This window comes from Triturus cristatus, chromosome 2_2, assembly GCF_964204655.1.
Source record: "Triturus cristatus chromosome 2_2, aTriCri1.1, whole genome shotgun sequence".
NCBI classification, from domain to species: Eukaryota; Metazoa; Chordata; class Amphibia; order Caudata; family Salamandridae; genus Triturus; species Triturus cristatus.
In genome coordinates this window covers 402,775,705-402,800,259 of record NC_140582.1, presented here as the reverse complement: position 1 = coordinate 402,800,259, position 24,555 = coordinate 402,775,705, and positions in this window count along the sequence as shown.

Here is a 24,555-nt window from a genome sequence, read left to right as displayed (position 1 = left end):
AAGCTTATCAATGTTCGGGCGGATCTTCTCCTAGGGTTGCGCGCCCAATGGATAAGGGATGGCCTTGAACTAGATGATGAGGATTGGCAGTACGCAGTTTCTTCTCCCAAAGAGGTCGCTATCCCCGCGCGCCTGCGGCTGGTGCAGCTTAAAATACTCCATAGGGTCTACGTGACGGGGCCCAGGTTGGTTCACATGGGTTTTTCTGAGGAGGGCCTATGTAAGAGAGGCTGTGGTATGGTGGGTACCTTCCTCCATATTATTTGGGAATGCTGTGCGATTATGGAGTTCTGGAGGCAAGTCCTTGAGGTTATGGGGGAGGTGACAGGAATTGTTATGCAGCCTGAGGCGCGATGTTGTCTCCTGAATGTCTGGAGTCCTACTGACCACAACGCGGCACAGACTCAGTGGGTGACCGTGGGGAACATGGTAGCCAAGCGCGATCTCGCTCGGCTGTGGGGCTCCAATAGGCCGCCCACATTGACAGCGTGGATGGAAAACATGGACTGGAGCATGTTTAGGGAGAAGACAGTGTATTGTGCTCGGGGGCGCCCTCGGAAATGGCATGCTGTGTGGGGGCCGTGGAACCAGTACAGAGGGGACATATGCCTGCCCCCCGACCCGGATCCGCCTGAGGAGCAACTTTCCCCTTAGTCCTTTTCCGGCTTTGACTTTCCCGCTGATATGTGATTGTTACTAGAGTCTCTGCCTTTCCCTCCTTTCCCTTACTATAGATCAGTGCCTGTTGGACGTCATGGGGCTCGTCCCCCCTGATGGGAACCTCTCTTGGTGTTTACAGTACCTTTCGCCTTGCTTGTGTTTAGGGTTGTATTTATGTTTATGCAAAATAGAACCTTTGGCTCTCCTGTCAGTGATATGTGGACGCAAGCATGTGTTGAACCTCTAAAGCTGCCGTACCTCCGGGATGTCGGCTGAATAGCTGTGTCACTGATATAAAATAAAGGTTTTTCAAAAAAAAAAAAAAAAAAAAAAATTTACTATTTCAACTTCAGTGAGTGCAACATTAGGGAAAGTGGTAGATAGCGGAGAGGTAAAAATTACCATGTGAATTTCATAATGCACAAAACAACTTTGTGAGAGCAAGGGCACTGGTAAACAATGACACCTAGAAGTATTTTTAGGCTTTCTTCTGGAAAATGAGGAGTTGCATGCATAATTTTGTGTCTACCTACAACCGGGTATATTTCGGCCGGTTTCATCAGTGGAAATTTGCTTGAGTAAGCGGTTTGACTAGGGATCACAATTTACCAGTCAACTCATAATCGTGGACTTAGAGATTGACTCCAAGCTCACTAATGAGGACTCGGACAAGGATATGGTATGGGAAAGTTGGAATCTTTCCAATAGAAGTGTCATTTTAAACCAAGTTAAATATAGATGTTTTTCCGTATCTCCAATGTAATGTTGATGCTGAGCGAGTTTATTGAAGAACTGAATTAAATTTAACATCTAGAATGGAAGTTGGTGTCTGTGTTGGTGGGATACACTGTTTGAATTTGTCGGAAAAAAAGATAAAACCAGATTTTGTTTTCGAGAGCCTCTTTCCAAAGCCACCATATATTGACAACATACTATACTTTTCAAGCAGAGAAGTCTGAATCATTCAACATTATCTTCTATGTAGACTACGGTATGAATAGAGCTCTGGTCACAGCACAACCATGAGCAATTATTGAGCTTGAGTAATTGAAATCAATTAATTAAAGCATGTTCTAGTGAATGATTGGAAATCATAAAAGCTATTCATATATCGGGTAAAATTGTCATTTTATCAATCTATTTTCAAATATATTAAATTAAATTGCTTTAATATCAAGCAATGGAGATTCTACATTTTGTTTGTAAACTTGATAGATGCACAGAACATTGTTTATATGTCACCTGGAAACAGTTAAGCGATAACACATTATACTATTATATAGCTATCTATAAATATATATATATAGTCACTGAAAAAAAGCATAGGTTTTACAGATGTTATAGTTAGGAAGTAGTATTTAAAAAACCCTAGAAATTCACTGAAAAAAACATTGGTTTCAGGGACGTTATAGTTAGTTGGACATTTGACTCATATAAAACCAGAGAAATTCGCCTGTTATAGTTAGCTGAGTTAACTATAACTCTCGCGCCTGCAATGCACTGCTGATGACGTCACATATTACATCACTCATGACATGGTCAGTGACATCACTGATGATATCTCAAATGACATCACTGATGACATCACTGATGACATCATCCAGTGAATGTGTGTTTCTGTAAAGTTTAAATATTTGTCATATATATCTATGCCAAGGTCTATTCAAGAATAAGTCAATGTAAAAGTGCCTGAATACATTATTTAGTAGATATATGACTGACTCCATAAGTCACTGATTGAATGTATGTTACTGACTGCATGGATTAGTGACTAGACTTGTGAATGTCTCTCTTAGTCTCTCACTTGGTGTGTAAGCAGGTGCATGGCTTGGTGAGTAGCTACATAAGTGTGTATATGTGTTTTTCATTGATTGTATGAGTATCTGTATGGGGGTCTGACTGTCTATGTGGGTGTGTGGGTGGTGTCTGACTCTGTGCATACATGTCTGAATGGCCGATTCATTGGTTCTATAGATTCAAAAGTGCATCTCAGAAGGGCTGTATAGATAGCTGACTGTGTGAACAGGTGTGTTGATTAGTGAATTGATGTCTCAGTTGGATATATGTGAGTAACTATATATGTTTTTACTCACTATATGTGAGTGTTGGGGTGTATAATTGACTACATGAAAGACAGTGATTGCAAGAGTGTCTACATACACGAATGTGTACATGTATTAGTGATTGTATAAGAGAGTAAGTATGTGATAGTATCTATATAAATAAGGAAAGTGATGTGTGTATAAATAAGGCAGGTGTTGTGTATATGTCTTCATAGGTGAGTACATGGGTGCATGATTGATTTTTAGCATGACTGAATAGAAGTTTGAGTAACTCTATGGATCAGTAGCACTGTGTAAATGTATATATACATGTATGAGTGGATATTATACTGATGTAATGATGAGTAACACCATGTATGAGTGATTGTATCAGTGTATATCTGGCACGCAATATATAGATATGAATCAGTGGATGGATATCTAGTATCTGGTATTGGTGTGTCTATGCTTTTCAAAACGGTTGTCTGTCTTTTAGAGTGCGTCTATCAAAGATTATATTACAGTGTGAAGAGGTGTGTCAGACTATCACGTGGATGATTTAATCAGTGATGTCATTAGTGATGTCATTTGAGATGTCATCAGTGATGTCATTTATTTTATTTATTTATTTATTTTATTTATAAAGTTTTATATAGCGCAAACAAGATCCCAAAGGATATCAGAGCGCTTTACAATCAAACTAGAACTAGAAGGACAATAATGTAAACAACAACAAGTTAAAAACACAAATGATCATAAGGTACATGAAAATTCCAAATGGAAGTTATGTTAAACAATTGAACAGGGTAACAAAAGAGGGACAGAGTATGTCAAAAAAAGTGTAGTAGTAAATGTTGGAACAATGTCAACGGGCCAGAGAGCCTAGCCCAATTACTGAAGGAGTTTATTCATCAGGAATCTTTTGACTTCCAATTTGAACACCGTTGTTCTGGAGATTTTGCGTATTTCTGGTGGGAGAGAGGGATGTATGACGTTACAACGCACACTATTACAACGCATGCACTTACAACGCATTTTTTACAACGCATAATCCATTACAACGCATGACATTACAACGCATGACACTACAACGCATTTTAAAAAAATACCTTTACAACGCACTACCATTACAACGCATACTACCTTTACAACACATACCATTACAACGCATAATATTAAATTACATTTAAGGTAAGTATTAGATAGTATAGGGGTAAAAATTACTATTCTAACTCCAGGGGGTGCAACAGTAGGGTAAGTGTTGGATAGTGTAGGGGTAAAAATTACTATTCTAACTCCAGGGGGTGCAACTTCAGGGAAAGTGTTTGATAGTATAGGGGTAAAAATTACTATTCTAACTCCAGGGGGTGCATCAGTAGGGTAAGTGTTGGATAGTATAGGGGTAAAAATTACTATTCTAACTCCAGGGGGTGCAGCAGTAGGGAAAGTGTTGGATAGTATAGGGGTAAAAATTACTATTCTAACTCCAGGGGGTGCATCAGTAGGGTAAGTGTTGGATAGTATAGGGGTAAAAATTACTATTCTAACTCCAGGGGGTGCATCAGTAGGGTAAGTGTTGGACAGTATAGGGGTAAAAATTACTATTCTAACTCCAGGGGGTGCATCAGTAGGGTAAGTGTTGGATAGTATAGGGGTAAAAATTACTATTCTAACTCCAGGAGGTGCATCAGTAGGGTAAGTGTTGGATAGTATAGGGGTAAAAATTACTATTCTAACTCCAGGGGGTGCATCAGTAGGGTAAGTGTTGGATAGTATAGGGGTAAAAATTACTATTCTAACTCCAGGGGGTGCATCAGTAGGGTAAGTGTTGGATAGTATAGGGGTAAAAATTACTATTCTAACTCCAGGGGGTGCATCAGTAGGGTAAGTGTTGGATAGTATAGGGGTAAAAATTACTATTCTAACTCCAGGGGGTGCATCAGTAGGGTAAGTGTTGGATAGTATAGTGTAATATTATGCGTTGTAATGGTATGCGTTGTAATGGTAGTATGCGTTGTAATGGAATGCGTTGTAATGGTAGTTTTTAAAAATGCGTTGTAGTGTCATGCGTTGTAATATCATGCGTTGTAATGGATTATGCGTTGTAAAAAATGCGTTGTAATGGTAGTGCGTTGTAAAAGTTGCGTTGTAAAGGTTGTTCCCCGGGAGAGAGTTTCATATCTTTGGAGCCGAGCCAGAGAAGGCTCTGTGACAAGTTCTCTTTTTGTTAAGGATAAGTGGTTTCAAGAGTAAGGTAGTGGCGCTTCTAGAGGCTCTTACACCGCAGGATAGTTCAAGTTTTTGTGCCAGGTACCTGGTTGTATTGAAGTGGATGGCTTTGTGCATCATAGTGGCAATTTTTAGCTGGATTTGTGCTTCGTAGGGGAGCCAATTTAGAGTTTTTAGGACTGGCGATATGCGCACATTGCATTTGGTGCCTGTAACCAGTCTAGCAGCAGAATTCAGTGAAGACCATAGCGGAGCCAGGGTGTATTTGGGCAGGCCACAGAGGGTAGCACTACCATAATCTAGCCTCGGTAGGACAAGCGCTTGAACCACCTCCTTGAAATCCTTAAGTGGAAGGAAAGGTTTGATATTTCTGACTGTCCTCATCAAGTGGTTTGCTCCTTTACATGTATTGTTGATATGATTTTTCATATTCAGGTTCTTGTCAATGGTGACTCCTAGAGATTTGGCTGAGTCTACGATGAACGGAGTGCAGTTGAAAGCAGTGAGGTGGCTCAGCCAGAGGTCAAGATTGGGGGTGTGATTCTGAGGGGAGACGAGCAGGAATTCTGTTTTTGAGGTGTTGAGCAGGAGATGGTTCTCAGTTACCAGTTTTGAGTATACGTTAGGGTGGTGTTGAGTGAGATGATGTTTTCCGGGGATGAGATTTTCAAATAGAGTTGCGTGTTGTCGGCATACATGTGGAAAAGAATATCCATGGAGTTAAGTGAGTTAGCTAATGGTTCCAAGAAAAGGCTGAAGAGGATAGGAGATAAGGCAGATCCTTGGGGGACCCCCATGAGAACAGGAGAGGGCTGGGAGAGAGAGTGATTTGCTTTAACTCTTTGCGATCTGTGGTGGAGGAAGGACGAGAACCACTGTAGCATCTGATCACCAAAACCCATCCTGTTTTGCAGAATGGATAAGAGGTTGTCATGATTGACCGTGTCAAAAGCGGAGGAAAGGTCAAGGAGGATCAGGAGGCAGGATTCGTTTTGATCGAGAATCTTTAGAATGTCATCCATAGCATGAATGAGGGCCGATTCAGTGATGTGCCCTGTCCGAAAGCCGGATTGATGCTGGTCTAAGAGATGGTAATTCTTAATGTGAGCACAGAGTTGGGATTGAACGCATTTTTCAAGGAGTTTCTCAAGGGTGGGGATGTTGGAGATAGGTCGGAAATTATTGAGATCGGCCCTATCAGCGTTAGTTTTTTTTAGTATAGGGGATACTTGAGCTGCTTTTAGGCAATCAGGGATTGTGCCTTGTGATAGAGACGCATTTACAATCCTTGTCCAGGTAGGGATGAGTGCGTTCTTGATTTCCTTGAAAATGGACGGTGGTAACGGGTCCCTGAAGTGGTTGGAAGGGTTGATATTCAGGAGAATCTTTTTGATGTCTTGTTCACTGAATGGGGTAAAGGTGTCCCAAGCCGCATTGTTCTTAGCGTTCAGGGGGGTAGAGTTGAGCTTTTCAAAGAGGTCAGGTGGAGAGGGTGCCCTGGAAGAGAGGAGTACAGCCTTCTTAGCAACAAGGTCAGAGGATATGAGTTTTGATTTCTCAATGAAGATAGCAACAAGTTCGTCACAAGAGGGTGGACTGCCTCCAGGTTCAGATAGGTTTGGACCTACAATTGATTCTTGTTTGACCAATTCGAAAAGTTTCTTGGGACGGTTTGCCGCTTGATCTAATTGGTGTCTGAAATAGTTAGACTTGGCGTTCCTGATTTGTTTGTAGTAGAGGCTCCTAGCGTCTCTTAGGAGGTTAAGTTGGTGCACGGAGGGATTTGATCTCCAGGAGCGTTCAACTGCCCTAAGGTTGCGGCGTTCCGTGTTTAGGTTATCATTATACCACGGTTTGGATATTTTTGTTGAAGCATTTTTAAGTTTGATTGGCGCAATGTCATTTATGATGTTGGAGATGGTCCAATTGTAGGAGTCAGTGAGTAACTGCACCTCAGTCAGGTCAGCTTGAGAGGCGAGGGCAGATGTACAGTTGGCGGCTAGCTCAACAGAGTTTATTAGTCTGAGGTCCCTTTTCCATATCTTTGATTTCATTGGTTGAGCCTTCCACAACTGTACCTCCTTGTTGATATAAAAAAGGATGCAGTGGTGGTCTGACCAGTCACATGGGGTAATAGAATCCAAGGTGACGGTCTGCCCTTTGGAAATAATGAGGTCTAGAATTTTTCCTTTATTATGAGTTGGTTGGTCACAGTGCTGGGTCAGATCCTGATCATTTAGAAAGGCTTTAAGGCTAGAAACTGCAGGGTCTTTGGGGTTAGCCCAGTGGAGATTAAAGTCACCAAGGAAGATTTGGGACACAGCTGAGTCAACATTGCTAGAAATGATTTCAAATAATTGCTCAATGAAGGGGAGATTGTCTCCCGGGGGGGTGGTAGAAGGTGTGAAGTTTGCAGACCGGCAGGTTCTTACTTGAGATGTTGAGACAGAAATATTCACAAGAGGAGGACGCAGAGGACTCAACAGGAGAGATCGAAAGTGTGTTTCTATGAATACAAGCTAAGCCCCCGCCCAGTTTCCCGGCTCTGTCTAACCTAATTATATCATGAGTGGGAGGTACTAGGATGTCTAAAATCGGAGTGGAAGCGGGATTTAACCAAGTTTCAGTGAGGATGATAATGTCTAAGCCCATGTATTGTATGAGGTCGAAGATATCAGTGGCGTGTTTACTGGCTGATCTGCAGTTTAGGAGTACACATTTAATTCGTAGTGTCTTTGTGGTGGGAGGAGTCTGGGTGATATTCACATGAGTGAGATTGATCTTATTGCTGCCTCTGGGATTGCTAGGCGGTACTCTATTTGGGTTAGAAAGGATGGATTGTATTTGTCTCGGCTGGCTCATGTTGGGGTTGGACCAATTAGGGTAAGAGTTGAGCAGGTCCTGTAGATCTGTGGACGCAAGGTAGGTCTCATATCTTCTAGGGCGAGAGGTGTCGTTAGGTAGGGAAATGGATTTCAATATGGAGGAAGGAAAAGGCTTGACCATTGGATATCTATTGCTAGAGGGAGCATTGGACAGCTTTGCAGCGGTGAGGAAAGATCTGAGCATGGGGAAAAGGTCATTTGAGAGGGCTTTCAAGCCATGTAGCTCAGACGTTAGAAGGTGCAACTGAAGAGAAATCTCATCTAGGCGCGCATCCAAGTCTGGTTGTTGAGCGAGAGGAGGAGGGTGTGAAAGGGAATCGCTCCGTGAGGGGAGGTCTCAGTGTCTACCTACGGGGTCCGAGGTGGTGAGAGGGAGATCCTGTGGAGGAAGATGGTCATTAGAGTCTAGCTGAGATCCAAGTGCTTTTAATAGTGAGGTAGGTGTCTTAGTGAGGGGGTAGTGATTGTTAGGCTGAGGGTTAGGAGCAGGACTCATCAGATTGAATGACGTTGACGATCAAGACCAGTGGTGGGCATTTGCTTGGATTCCAGCCTCATATGAGACACCTGGAGAGGGCTGGGGGAAGATGACTCAATCATTGGGGGCAAAGTAAGTTGGACATCATGGGTACTCTCTAGTCGGGGGACAGATAGGCTCGGACTGGCTAGATGTGCGTCGGGTGTGACAGAGAAGTCTCTCAATATCAGATTCGGGGGTCTAGATAGTTGGGGCGCAGCAACCTGGGATGGGACCCCTCTATGGTGATCAGGTGGGGAGAAGTGATTTAGAGGGAGATGGGGAAATGGCCTTCCTAACGTAGCGGGGAGTGGACTCGACGGGTCCTGAGAGATGTGAGGGTGAGTCTGGGTGACATTGGGTTTCGAGGAAGCCGCGTTTTTGAGTAACGGGAAGATGTTGGTTATCTTGAATAGATTGACATTGGACGCTTGGATTAGGATGATACCATTGTTATATAGGGTGATGGTGGTATTGGCGTTGAGTGAGGATGAAGGAGCTGTTGTGAGCTTGATACCGTGAGGTGTTTTCCTAGAACTTGTTATTCAGAGCATAAAGTAGAAGACTTTTCGCCAGCAAGCTCTTTTGCTGGTGTAGAAAATAAGGTCATTAACTCTGGTACAGTTGATAGTGGAAAAGTAGACATCAGAGATTAAGGTGTCGGGCCAGGCTCTGAGAAAGTGATGCTTCTATTTCTTGGCCGCATCTTTCGATAGGTTGGGTGGATAGTTGATGATAGAGGCGTTGGATCCAGAGGGATCAGGACTCAGAACCATTGTGAGAAATGTGTCTATTGACCCATGGATATGAATTGTTGGGAGGAGGAGGATGGAGTTAAAGTGAGGAAAGCTGGAACCATAATAAGGGAAGACACCAACCAAAAAGCAATGTGTGTGGGCAAAGACAGCAGGACCACTCCCGGAAGCAACCCAACCGCAGGGGATGATGAAAGAATTTTTCTCTTAATATGCACTGCCACGATGTATGAGTGATGTAATATGTGACGTCATCAGCAGTGCATTGCAGGCACGCGAGTTATAGTTAGCTCAACTAACTATAACAGGCGAATTTTTCTGGTTTTATGAGTCAAATGTCCAACTAACTATAACGTCCCTGAAACCTATGGTTTTTTCAGTGAATATAGATATACATACATATATATATATTATCTATCGGCGGTCGGCAGTAGATAGTTATAGTTAGGACCACGTTTCCATAGGAAAAGCATTTTTTCTTGTGCTTATAATTTTGGCGTCGTTTGACAAATCTTTACAAAATTTTCCAAAATGTTTCTCTTTTTTGATCACCTCCTATCTTTAAAGTTTGGGGGTGATTGGTCAAGGGGGGGCTGAGAAAAAAGTGGGTCCCAAAACATGTTTTCTCAATAAATGTTTTATAGGAAACTTTAGACAAGGTTACAGGTCAAACTGCTGAACTGAATTACGCCACATTTGGCAGGGAGAAATGTCTTGGTCCAGAAAGCACACTTTTGTTGAAATGGTGTAAATCCGTTCAGTAGTTTTTGAGATATTAAAGGAAAATTATTTATATTTATCTGGGCAGAACATAACTCCCGAGCACGAGCTTGCCTCTGATTAGCTGCTAACTCCTCAAACCAGGAAGTGTCCTCTGATTGGCTGCTAACACTTCAGACCAGGAAGTGTTAGCAGCCATCTTGTCCCTCGCATCGAGTGAAAATATTGCAATTTAATATACCGGAGCTCTGTCTGTGCAAGATATCCCTTTCAAGCTCCCTCTGCCCACATCACCAGCTTGCAGCTATGCCTTTAGAAGGCAGTCCGTCGGCTTGCAGCTCTCTACCTTTGCGAACTAGTACGCTGCTGTGCCTCTTTGCGAGCGGATGTGCCACATTTGGCAGGAAGAAAGGTGGTGGTCCAGAAAGCACGCTTTTGTTTAAATGGGGTAAATCTGTTCAGTAGTTTTTGAGAAATAATATATTGTACAGATATCGATATTTGAGAATTCTGACATCTGATTGGTTGAGGCGTTGCGAGCACGAGCTTGTGGCAAATTGGCTGCGAACTGTTGAGACTAGAAAGTGTTGGCAGCCATTTTGTGATCCAATCCGTCAGCTCGTATTTCTCCGTAATACTGGAATTATACTGGAGCTCTGTCTGTGTGAGATTCCTGTTTCACGCTCCCTCTCCCCACATCACCACTTCACAGCTATGCCTTTAGAAGCCAGTCTGTCAGCTCGCAGCTCTCTACCTTTGCGAGCTAGTACGCTGCTGTGCTCTACCTCTGCGAGCTAGTACGCTGCTGTTCCTTTGGGAGCGGACAGCCCATAGTTCTCCCTCTGTGAGTCGAACCCACGGGCCGCAGCTGTCCCTCTGCGAGCCTGGGTGCAAACTGTTGATAAGTCACACTATATGAGCATTGAAAAGCCATTTTGTGATTCAGTCTGTCAGCTCGCATCTGTCCCAGGCAACTCTGAAAACATACCGGAGCTGTGTCTGTGCGAGATACCCCTTTCACACTGCCTCTCCTCACATCAGCAGGTAAAGCACCCTCTTCCCACATCACCAGAATACCCCCAACAACTTTCTTGGACCTGCAAGTCTCCCTCTGCGAACGACCGTTCGACTCGCAGCTCTTCGGTGCGGCTTCTCGGGACGCAGTTGTATCTGTGAAGGCAAGACTGGAAATATACCGCAGATCTCTCTCTGCGAGATACCCCCTTCACGCTCCCTCTCCCCACATCACTGTTACTCAACTATCCCTTTGGAAGCCGACGGCCCGCACCTTTCCCTATACCTGGCTTGTTAATAGCTGACAATATTTTATACCAGTGGCCCCTCCTTCTCTTTGAGCCAGCCAATTGGAAACACTTCAATGCTTCATGGTCCTGGTTGTTCATAATAGACACTTTTTTTTTTTTGCAGAGTTTTATATAGCGCAAACTTGACTGGGTTTCGGGTATCAGAGAACTTTACATAGCACCAGTTGCGTTATATGAGGACACATTCATTTTTTTGTTATGCATGGGGAGATTAAGTGGTTTGCCCAGAATCACAGGATGTCCAGCGCCATTGCTGAGACTCGAACCTGGTTCCTCAGATTCAAGGTCGACCGCCCTAGCCATTAGGTCAACTCCTCTCCCAATTATGCCCTCCAGTGAGTAATCCAATTGAGAAACATACTCTTGCATATCTTTTGCTTTTAGAATAATTTTAAAACCCTCCAATGGGTCCGCATTGATCATGTTCCAAATATTCCGCAGATCGCTGTCCCAAGCAGAGACTTATCGTCAAAGGCAAGCCGGGTATTATGCTTATGTAGTGTCCAATAAGGAATATGGGTATGATTGAAGTACAGAGATGGATGAGTCTTTGTAGGTTTACTTCTAGAGAGATTGAGTAATTGCTGCCACATTACCAATGCATGACTAGCTGAGCCATTTCTAGTTTTTACTTCTGGTACTTGTAATGTTATTTAAACACACTGAAAATCAGTAGAACAAGTCATATTACACAAAATAGAAACTAGGTACCGGCTTACCACAGACACACATGAAATACAGAAATATTGAATTTAAGGACAGTAGGGGGTGTGCTGTGTTAATTCTTACTTGCCACCACATTAGTGTTGTATGAAAGAGACAGCCCATAGAGCAGCTAGGGGTGCATGGTGGACAGCACATTCTTCTCAAGAGGGGTGAGAACAAAATGGGCTCCAGTCGGTCCTCGAGGAATAACTTTAGCAAGCACAGTTTTGGAGAACGTCTACTTTATCTGCCTTCTCTCTTACTCAATGTGTTTGCCATATCAGTGACCTCCTGCCATAAAGCTGCCTCTGGGTTCCACTGAGGAAGAATGGAGGTAGCCGATGTAGTTGTTTGCAAATAATTCACCACAAATAAAATTAACCACAAGGACTGTCTCCTCCTCAGTGAAATTTCTCTTTCTCCTAAGTGCAGGCAGCATACTTGTTCGATTAAGTGTTCCAAAGCAAGCAGCATTCACAGGAGCAGGAGGCAAACGCTCAAGGGGAAAGAAAAAGATCTTCTTTTGTGGGCAGTGTGTATATGGTTGTGAGTGAATGTATGTCAGCTTTGCCTCATTTCTTTCAGGCATATATAATTGTTCTAATCATTGAGATGTTTTGATCTTTTATTCATTACCATACGCAGTTCCATTGTGCAGAGTTTACACCCTACATGTGAAGGCCTCCTCTTCAGTACAATGCAGAGTGTTCGCCCAGAATGACATATGTAAATTACGACTATAAGTTACAAGTAGGTCACAATTGTAAATACTGACTATTCTGACTCCACTCCCTCTGTCGAGGGGTTGGAGAAATGTAAGTTACACTTTTGGAGTAAAATTACACTTGTGGTAAAGTAACAAACTTAATTAAAAGTGAAATGGACTTCATAATGTAACCTAACTTTGAGAATTAGCCCATGTGTGTGTTTTTCTTGTGTGCCTGTATGAACATGCATATATATGTGGGTGTCTGTAAGGGATCAGAAACAGAAAATTGTTACCACCAAAGATAAACTGATAGAACCACATGTGAATAGTTTTTCGGCATCAGTGGATCATTCCAAAGTACACAGAACAGTGTACATAGTAACAGAATTATTACGTCCTTACCAAATCAGCACTTTGGTCCTCATTCCAATTGAAATTCAAAAACGTGAGGTAACTAACACACCTCTCAAGTTTCCCCACACATTCTTTTGCCACAGAATACTTGATGGAATGGGGGAAACATGCAAGCAGAGTTACTCTGATATCCCTCTGGCATCCGTCTGCACAGGAATTGGCATCATTATATTTCCCATCATCCATTTACACAGGAAAATTACCCATCAGCCACTTGCACAGGAAGTGCAATCACTCGTTCCCCTCCCAGAACCTACTCAATGGCAGCCACAGTGTGGTTACGTAGGAGACACATGCTGTAGACACACTGAGAATATGTGACAAATAATGGGCAGCATTGGCAGCTCTCTTGTTTTGTTGATATTATCAGGCTAAGCCTTGCTGCTGATTAGCCAAGACCCTAGATTGTTTTTTCAGGTAGACACACTGCTGGCATGCCAATGATGCGCCAAAGGCAAGTTAATATGCACCCGTCTACACATGTACCATGCCCAGTACCAGGATCCCTGGTCCTCTCTTCTCCCTCCGCTACCCCACTGTGACCCTCCATTTCCTGAACCCGACCACCAATCCACATGCTACTTCCTCACTGCACCACACAACACCAAGGGAGAATTCTGCCGAACTTCCTGCAAGATTTCATGCATGTACCCACATCCAACACCAACCACACCCACACTACATCACTCAACACCTCACTCTCTCACAAACACGCAGTTCTGCAAACACCCATTCACCCACTTCATACTCACATGCAGGTTCTTCAACATCCTCCCACTCACCAAACATGCCACAGTGATCTGGGACCTGCTGCCCCAGACCTACATTTCCCCCATGGAAACCTGGATCAATCTTGCCTCAGCCACAGTCATCACACCAGCTACAAGCTCACCAGGCAAGACAGGCTTCACAAGCCCAGAAGAGGCTGCACCTCTTCCACAGATACGTCATCCTCTAACATGGACCACTTTTCAGTCAAGCTCCCTGTCACAGTCAACTTCACCCTAAGCTTGATTCTCATCTACAGGCCAATGGGATCGTGCACCAACTTTACAGACACCATTACTGACTTCTTCGCACTACTCACCCTCAGTACTACCATTTAACTTCCTTCTCAGAGACCTAAACTTTCATCTGGATGACGATACCAATCTCATCACAAAAGCAATCACCAAAAACCTTGGAAGCCTGGGCCTCACCAAACTAGGAAACAGACCTACCCACATTGCCAGCCAGCTCCTTCACCCTATCTTCACTACCTCTGTCAATATCAAAGTCAACAAGCCGACACTAGTCTCCTGGTCAGACCACTACCACATCAAGCTCAGCATCCCCGTCCAAATCCAACACACATGAACCTCTGCTAGACCAGCCCAATGAAACTAGAACAGCATCACTGACAAGGACTAAAGCACCATTCTCAACACCGCCGATGCAAACACAGCAACAGCATAGCGAAAACCATCAAGAATTTCAGCAGTTGAATTGCCTCCTGCGCTGACTCGCTGTCCCCCCTTAAACACTAATTCAACAAAATCTAGACTCTAGGCCAGTTAGAATGCAGAAAAGCTCAGATTGAAGAAATGCCACCGCAAACAACTGGAGCACAAATGGAGAATGAACCAGGAAAATACAGACAGGAGCACGTTCAAATCCACTGTGAGGTACTACCACCAAATTATCCGGAACACCAAATGCACCACTCTGGTGGAATACATATGTGACAGAACAAACAGATGCAAAGTAATATTTGCCATTATGAAGTATTTCACCTCACCAGTGGCCACCTCTAACTCTGTCACCTTATCATAGGACCTCTCTCAATTCTTCACTACCATTTACAAAAACTATTACCTGCATCCTGACCCGGCAGACCTTGTCAAATGCCTCCCGATCTTATCCACAGAATGGATGATAACCACATGGCCCGTCATTACCCCAGAAGAAAGCACTGCTACCATGAAGCCCATGCAATCAGGGGCCCAGCGGACACTTGCCCACACCATGCCTACTTCAGAGGCCTCAGCCAATCAGCAGCACATTCACACCCATTGTGAATGCCGCCACCTCTTCCACGACCTTCCATGATGCTTGGAAACCTGTAATTCTCCACCTGTTACTGAAGCAACCCGCGGTGGACCCTTCAAAGCACACCAACCAAGACGGATCTCCCTGCTACCATTCACAGCCAAGGTCTTATAGAAAATCCTCAACAGACGCCTCACCAAACACCTCAATGACCACCAATTCCTTGAAACCATTCAGTCTGGTTTCAGACCCAACCACAACAAGGAAACGCCCTCATTGCTGCCACAGATGGAAATGCTCACAACTCTGGACATGCGGACTTAGCAGGTATCATACTCTCAGCAGCTTCTGACATGGTCGCTCACCCATCCTCATCCAATGCCTATACGATATCAGTATCCAAGAACATGCACTCGGATGGATCGGCTCCTTCCTAACTGGAAGTACCCAGCCAGTCAACCTGACACCATATACCTCAGACATCTGAGACTTCTTCTGTGGAGATCTTCAAGTATGCTCCCTGAGCCCGAACTTCTAAACAGATACATGATCCCTCTAGTCAGCATAATCCTCTCTTATGACATTATTATCCTGTTCAACGCTGATGACATGCAACTCATTCCCTCCCTCACAGACAAGATGCCCAGTACCAGCATCAAGTTCAATGCCAGCATGACTGAAATTGCACACTGGATGATTGCCAACTGTCTAAAGCTAAACACTCACAAAATTAAAATGTGGATGTCCAGGAACAGCACTTTATTGTGGGACTCCACCTGGTGAGCAACAATGCTAGGCCCAACAAAGCCAAGAACCTCCTAATTGTCATCAACAGCAAACTTGACATGACCGCACAAGTCAAAGCCATCACTCCCTCATGCTTCTCTATCCTGTAGGTGCTGAGGAAGGTTTCCAAATGGCTCCCAATCAGTACCTGGAAACCTGTCATGCACACCATGGTCACAAGCAAGCTGGACTACGCAAACACTTTTCATGCCGGGATCAACAAAAAACTCACCAGAAGGATCCAGACCATTTAGAAATGGGCTGCCAGAATCACTCTCAACTTCCCATGCTGCACTCACAATAAATACACTGCATCTGAAGGAGCTCCACTTGCTCCCCATACATAAACTACCAAAATTCAAACTCCTTACCCACACTTTCAGGTCACTATACAACAATGGCCTAACATACCCCACCAATTGCATCTGCTTTCACAAATGTTTCAGACACCTCTGCTCACCTGGACTCCTACTTGCACAACTCCCATGCATACAGTAAACCAGATGCAGTGGTCAAGACTTCTCCTACATCGCTCTAAAAGCATTGAGCGACCTCCCACTACACATAAGAACCTCCTCACTTTTTGAATTCTGCAAGAAGCTGAAGACCTGGCTTTTGCAGTAATCCCAGTAGGCCCTAGGTTTGGCTAGACTCACACCTGCTGAGCACCAGGATACACTCCCTGTTAACAGGATGCACTACAAACCTGCATAATATAACAGACTAATAAAGCAATACCACACTGTAAAGACCAATCCAACGCAGCGTTACTGTTTCATGTAACTTTATTCACTATCTTGAAACGTGCAGTTACTTCAACACTTCCCAAGCTCCACTAACGGTCTCTGCCTTTACAAAATTCTCTTCCCCCCAGGAAACCACATTCTAAGCTTGCCATGACAACCATGAGCACTCTGCATTCTGCGTTCACAACCCATCTTCCCCTTTGAAAACAAGAAAACCAAAAACAAAAAAAACAAAAAACGTAAACTGCGCAACATAAGCTTAAGTCTAACATTACATATTGTCCCATTGTTAGTCCTAAAAATATACAATACTCTACAAGCTGTAGATGTATTTGAATTGCATATGCACAAGCATAAGTAACCATGTGTTAAGCAAGAACTTATTCACTTACATAATCTCTGAGTTTGGGGGGTTCCTTTACAACTCTTCCAAACCTTCCTGTTTTATGTCAACTTGAGATGTTACTTTCCACAAGTGGAGAGTCTAGTGTAGACGTTTGAGCGGGAATACCAATACTGGGTACCGAATTGGAACTCCCTCCCTCATCAAACAACCAATCAAACGTTTTTTCCCCATAATCATACACCTGCCTCGTTTTTTTATTGCACACCGGTAAGAAGCTCATATGGCAACTTTACCATTGCTCAACAAAACAGAATTACAAAATATTTTCTCAACCACATGGGGTTTAGAAAACCTGCTCTGTCTGCTCCTTAGGACAACAGATTTTTTCATGTTAACACAGTCACCAACCCGTAGGTTGGGAATTTTACATCCATGTTTGGCATCATAGTACTCGTTGTGAGCTTGTTTAGCTTTATCAGTCCTAGCTTTTATAACCACTGGGTCCCAAAACACTCTTTTAGTATTAGGCATCCAACCAATATTGTCCTTGGAAAATGCAGTTCTGCCACGCATTAATTCAAATGGACTATGCCCTGTCGTCGAGCAAGGTGCAATTTTGAATCCCCAAATGGTACAGAACAATTCAATCTCCCACTCTAAACTGTTGTTTTTTGTTAACTGGATGGCTCCTTTAATCACTCTTAAATCTCTTCATGGCGCCGTTCCTGGACGAATGATAGAGTGAAGTAGTATTGTGTGTTATGCCATTGTTCATTAGAACTTTCTTAAAAGCTTCTGCAGTGAATTGAACACCATTGTCAGTAATAATCGACTTTGGTAACCCCTCCCTCTGGAACAATTTATCAAAGAAACAAATCAGAGAATTAGTATTGATGCATTCAACTACTTCTACCTCCGGCCATTTCGAGAAATGTTTGAGCGCTACTATCAGATACTTCTGGACTGTGCCAGCCAAGACTTGACCTGTGACATCAAAACTAATTTATTTCCAAAGGCATCTCAGGAACACTCACAGGACATAAAGGTGGTCTGAGGGTAATTTGACTTCTTTTCAGCATTCAGACAAGCTATGCAATCTCTCACCATCCTTTCAATGCACACATTCATACCCGGCCACCAGTAACATTCCTTAATCCAGTTCTTCGTTTTCGCTATACCCAGGTGTCCTTCATGGCACAAGTCCATAATCCTAGTTTGTAAACTGCAAGGACAAATAATTCTACCACTCCTTAATATTTTATTATCTTCCACTGACAAATCTTGTCTCACTTCCCAGTACACCTTTAATTCCTTCATGATATTACCCTTTCCAGGCCACCCTTCTAAAGTTTTACCTTGAACTTCGGTCAATACATCTTCCTCCTCATAATCTTTGCTCCATTCTGCAGCTGTGATTACATTAATTTCATCACCAATGTTGGCTACACTTTATTTCTCAATGTCATCCCCCATATCCTCCAATCTTGATAAAGGTAATCTTCTTAAAAATCTGCTAACTTATTTCTCACTCCCAGCATATTTTGTACGCTGTAATCAAAATCTAGTAACTCTACTGATTGTCTCACCAATCGGGGAGATGCAAAGTATAAACCGTTGGTTGAAAGAACTTTACTAAATGGCTTATGGTCACTCCACAGAACTACATGGCTACCCCAAATGAAGGCTCTATATTCAAAAGCTAAAGATTCTCGCTCAATTACTGAGTTCTTTTCTTCAGTGGGGTGAGCGAGCGAGATCCAAACGCCACAACATACTCTTTACCCTCCTCATTAATCTGTGATAAGTCGGCCCCAATGTCTTTAGAGCTTGCGCTGGTGGTGACCATAGATTTTAAAGTAGTACACATTTCTTGGGTCACTAGCTCAAACTCCTGTTGGCACTCTTTTGACCACTCAAATTTGTTTTTATTCTTGAAGAGTGGTCTGATGCTATATGTTTTGCTAGAAAAAAATTATATGAATTGTAAATAAGATTCCACTAGCCCTAAGAAGGCTCTGACATCGTCCTTGCTGCTGGGGGCCGGAGACTTTACTATAGCCTCTAGCAGTTCTTTTTTTTGGTTTAATACCTTCAACAGACACTTCATGGCCTAAATATGTCATGCTTTGTTTTGCGAATTTACATTTTGTAAAGTCAGAAGTTAAACCTTTAGAGTTCAAAATGTCCATCACAGTTTTGTCATGTTCAATTTTGGCTTCTCCATGATTAAAATATCATCTTGGAAAAACACAACATTGTTTACATCCTTAAAAAATTCAAACATTATGGGCTGAAACATTGCAGCACCAGAAGCAAGTCCTAATGGAACGTTGACATACCTGAAACAACTGAAAGGAGTTATAAAAGTAGTAAGACTCCTGCTGTTCTTATGTAAAGGCACTTGGTGGGAGGCAGCTGTGAGGTCTATATCCCATCCTGGTCTCCATAGATTGTAAATACCAATCCAACGCAGTGTTACTGTTTGATGTAACTTTATTCACGATCCTGTAGTTGGTTCTACACGTCCCAAGCTGCCCTTACAACATTCTCTTCCCTCCAGGAGACTACATAGTAAGTTTGTCATGACAACCGTGAGCACTCTGCATTTTGAGTTCACAACACACACCCATAAATGACACACCTTAATGTATTGCTATTTAACGTGTCGTATTTACAGAGTATGCTGTTCCCTCCCTGTTATGAGTTTACCTGTTAAAAATGAGGGATATCCTAGGGTAAGGTGTTTGAACAAACATTTAGCAAAGGTTTTACATCTTGCTGGACATTTTTACCCATAAATATTTCTCCAAGTCTTTCCCTTAGAAATGACAGGGGACTGATGTGTAGCAAATTCATTACAACATGCAATTTCAAATCGAACACTTCCTCCCGATTTGAAATTAGAAGAATATTCTTACTAATTGTCTATGGGCAATATGTAAGATCTTCAGGTCTGAATTTGCTTACAATCCCTAGATTCAGGCTAGCCACAAAAGGTGGCAAATCTCTTTTTGTTTTGGGCGCTAAGGCCTGGAATAAGTTTCCTTTCTTTATACGATCCCTGTCTCAGGAGACTCAGTTTAGGAGGGCTTTGAAGACATGGGTTTTCTCCCTTACCGATGCAGCTTGCTTAGCAATGGTGTAGTTATTAGTGTTTAGCGTGAAATTTGTCTGCCTCCCCCAACCATTCCATCTGGTTGACTTAGCGCCAAGATACTCCTTGGAGTGGTAGCCGCGCTTTATAAATTCACCTTTACATTACATTACATTACATTACATGAAGGCAATTTTGCGATCGCAAACGCTGAAATTCGCAGAATTTCAGCGTTTGCGATTGCAAATCAGCAGTGTGCTGTGTAGCACACGAAAAACCCCTCGCAAAATAAGGAATCGCAAATTTTGCGTTTCCCTATTTTGCGATTGCATCTAAGGAATCGCAAATTGCGATTCCTTAAATGCAATGTAAGAAGTACAAAAAAAGTGTGATTTGGCCTTAAGGAATCGCAAATTACCACCAACTTCAACTTGGTGGTAATTTGCGATTTCTTTGAAAAATTCACTTTTTTGCATTTTTCAAAGTGCCATGTGACGCACATACATGCCCTCAGGGCATGTATGTGTGCCACATGTGCACACATGCCCATTTCAAGGGTGCAACAGGGTATCCTTTTGACACCCTTGCACCCTTGAAATTGCACTCTCAATTTGCGATTCTCTAATTGGTAATCGCAAATTGAGAATGTCTTCCCATTCATTCCTAAGGGCCTCTAGGCCCATAGGAATGAATGGGGAGGTATTCCTTAATTGCGAATCTCAATTTGCGATCGCAATTAAGGAATATGTAGGATTCGCAAACATTTGGGCAAATCCTACATACATAGCGTTTTGTGATTCAATCGCTCTTTGAGAATCGCAAATGGACATTTTGATACATATGGCCCATATGTCTTTTATCGGGCAGCATACTGCTCCATTCAAACGATTTTCACTTCTTACACACTAGGAAAAATAATTCCTCAACCTATAGCATCCACACGTTGACGAAAAGCCTGCGCCTGAGCGCATTCTAACTCTTGCAATCAGCCGTCATTAGCTAGTTCAAGGCTCAACAAACACTGAAGGTTGTGCCAAGGAAAACGTGTAACAATCGGGAGTATGTTATTTTCCTTTACTCCAGTAAGCATGCAGCATGTTTTCCACACGGGGCTCCAATCATAGAAGCAGGATGCTATTTCCGTAGTCACAGATTGGATGAGCTGGATTTGTATGCCTCAGTGCCCAGCATCTATCCCTCTGCCATGTTGTGCTTTACATTTGCGACGGATCATATTTGTTGTCGATGTATGTTTTGCAAACTTGTCATGCAGCTTACCCTCGCCCACAATTAGGAATACACAAAGCAGTTAAGCAGCTTTACTTTAGATTTTGGTTTACAAATTCCGTAGATAGTCATCGGTTGACAGAAGACTTACTGTTTTGTAATGTAATTTAGTTCCTTTCCTTCACTAATCCCAATTACCTCAGGGCGCAGATGGCACTGTTTGCGAGGCATGTTTTACACGTTTTTTATTTCATAATTAAAATTGCCTGCACTCCATCTAAATTTAAATTTAACTCATGCTTAACTGAAAATAAAAATCCTTAAACAGGCAGCATATACAGACATTATTTTACATCCCTTGACGAACATAATGCATGGTTTAAAATGCAAAACAAGTGAATACACATGAAAATAAAGCAGGAGAAAATAGGAATTGACAATTCTGGTTTATGGTAAAAGATTTTCATCTTGGTGATTTCCAATGTGTAGGAAATTTGCGGGCATATTATCAAGGGCCATTTCGCGGCTTTTTTGGCTTTAAAAGTCAAAAAAGCGGCAAAAAAGACATTGCCCTATCTACAAGGGGATGCCAACATGCATTAGCGCATGTTAGCACCTGTTTTTCCCCACGCCTCGCTTTGCATCTCTAATGAGATGTAAAGTGGGCGTCACTGGGCAGTACTCCTTGTAAATTATCACTGATGTGCACATCGCGATATTTACAAGGAGGGCCACGCATTTTTGCAGACGTTAGTTTTTGGCGAAAACCGCGGTTTTTCGCCAAAAACTTACGTCTGCAAAAATGCTGACTTAATTATACTGACCATTGGGGGTGGATTATGCTGATACGACCACAGGGTTGTATCAGCAAGGTTATCGCCATTTTCCATGGAACATCGCTGGAAAACTAGCGATGTTCCATGGAAAACACCGCTATCGCTGGAAAATTATCGCCATTGCACTATGCGTTGTTGATACAGCGATAGCATGACAATAATTGCCAGCGATAGCCGGCGATAAATAACTTCTAGCTAAGAGCGGCCAGCGATAATTATCGCTGCCGTTTGATAATATGCCCCTTGGTTTTGGAGTTCAAACAGCAATCAAATATTCGGAGATCACGTTACCATGGGTCCCCAAACTGAGGCATTTACCCCATTTAGCTCTTGACTGTCAGTGTAGGTAAGCAGAGAGCTTCAAGGAGGTGCTACGGGTTAGAAACTCAGAACTCAGTGACATAAAAAAGAACACCCCATGAATCATTATCCAGTTGGCACTTTCTATTTAAAAAGAAGGAAAAAATACAACACACAAAATTGCATATATATATATAAGACTTCTGGTTAAATTTTCAATTTCTAACCCCTGCTAAAGGGGCCTCATGCAATAACCGAGGTGCAAATCTTATACCATAAACAAATATCATAGGGCAAAACTACCCATCGTGTTGCTTTTGACTGAATCAGAAACCCTATTTAACAAGCATTTGCAATGCAATCGGTCTCGCCTTTGGGACCTTATATGTATTTAGCTATACAGCAAATTAGCCTGGGTGCTGAAACATCTACTGTTCTTTAACATGGAGTGAAAGCAAGTACCATACTGCGTGATACGCCAGGTATGGGAACACATGGAGAGAAATATTGCCTTTCAGCGGGAAATGGTATAGTCCAAAGCTCTGTTTTTAATGTAAAAGCAGGGCCTTCGGTGGTCATATCACTGAAAATACAAGATTTAAAAAATATATTATTGTCTACGGGTGCTCGTCGAAGACAATTTCTAAGCACTGGAATCTAGAGAATGCTAAAGTGATTCTGGTATTTTACTGACCTCTGTTGGTCGTTTTCTATCAAGACAGTTAAATAGTGGCAGCTGAGCAAGCAGAAAGCAATTGTGGTATTTTGCTGTCCTCTGCTGTTCGTTTTCTATCAAGACAGTTAAATAGAGGCAGATGAACAGGAAAAAAAGACCCTATACGCAAGCAGACAAGTCCTAGGGCTGATCTCCAGAGCCGCTAGCATTCACCTGGCTAATTGCCATGTGTTAGATCTGGGGGTCTCTAGTTGGTAGAGGTAGGTACCACTGTCCAAATAGGGACCCTTACTTCTAGTCAGTGTAAGGGGGATATACTCTTTAGATAACTCCTTGGTAGCTTGGCACGAGCAGACAGGCTTATCAAAGGCAATGTGTAAAGTATTTGTACCAACACTCACAGTAACACAGTGAAAACACCACAAATGGACTCCACACCAGTGTAGATAAATAAAGTACTTTTATATAAACTACACAAGACCAAAACAACAAAAATCCAACATACACAGTTCAAGAATATGGTTTTAAAAGAGTTTTTAGCTTAGCAACAAAATAATCCACATTAGCGTCCATTTTAGCCAACAGTACCTGGTGATGCGATTAAAGTTCCTAGCGGCGCTCAGGCGTCGAAAAACAAGCAGCAGCGTCAGTCCTGAGACCCTGGGAAGGCGATGCGCCAACCCCGCTGCACGCAGCGGGCGTGTGCGACGAATCCAGTCTGTATGGGGAGTGAGGCGATACTTGTATGGATTCCAAGGCGTAGCTTCTCTGGTAGAAATTTACTCACAAAGGCACGATGCGACGATCTTCGATGGCTCTGCGACGATGTTCGCAGCGACGAAATGTGGCCCGATAACGAGCGGTGCGACGATCTTCGAGGGCTCTGCGACGATGTTCGCAGTGACGAAATGTGGCCCGCCAACGAGCGGTGTGACGATCTCACTCAGCGGCGGCAGGCTCTGCGGCGATACTCGCAGCGACGGGAATCTTCCCACTCCGGGGGCGATGCGCTCCGAAGATGAATGCGGCGTTGACGTTTCAGCGGCGACAGGCGCTGCGACGATCATCGCGGCGACGGAAATTTTCGCGCTAAGCCGGCGGTGCATGAAAAAGTTACAGATCTTTTGCTTCTTTTCTTTTGGTCAGCTTCCCAACAGCAGGCACAACTTCCAGAGGCCCCACAATTGGATCAAGCACTCTAGGAAGGGCAGAACTCACACAGCAGAGTTCAGGGGGAAGCTGGGGGTGAAGTCCTTTTGTTCCTGGGACTTCTTCACAGGAGGCCAGCTCTACTCAGGCCCTTGGAGATTCCTTCAAGCCAGGGGACACAGCACACAGCAAAGTCCTTCCCCTCTCCTTGGCAGCAAAGCAACTGCAGGTCAGCCTTACAGCAGGTCAGTCCTTCTTCTTCAGTCTTCTAGCTTTCTCCTTGGCAGAGGTTCCTTCTTGATTCCAGGATGATCTAATTTCCTGGGATCAGGGTCCCAATATTTATAACCCCAAATCCTTTGTCCTCTGAGGGCAGAGGGGCCTTTGCCCAGTCCAAACCAGTTCT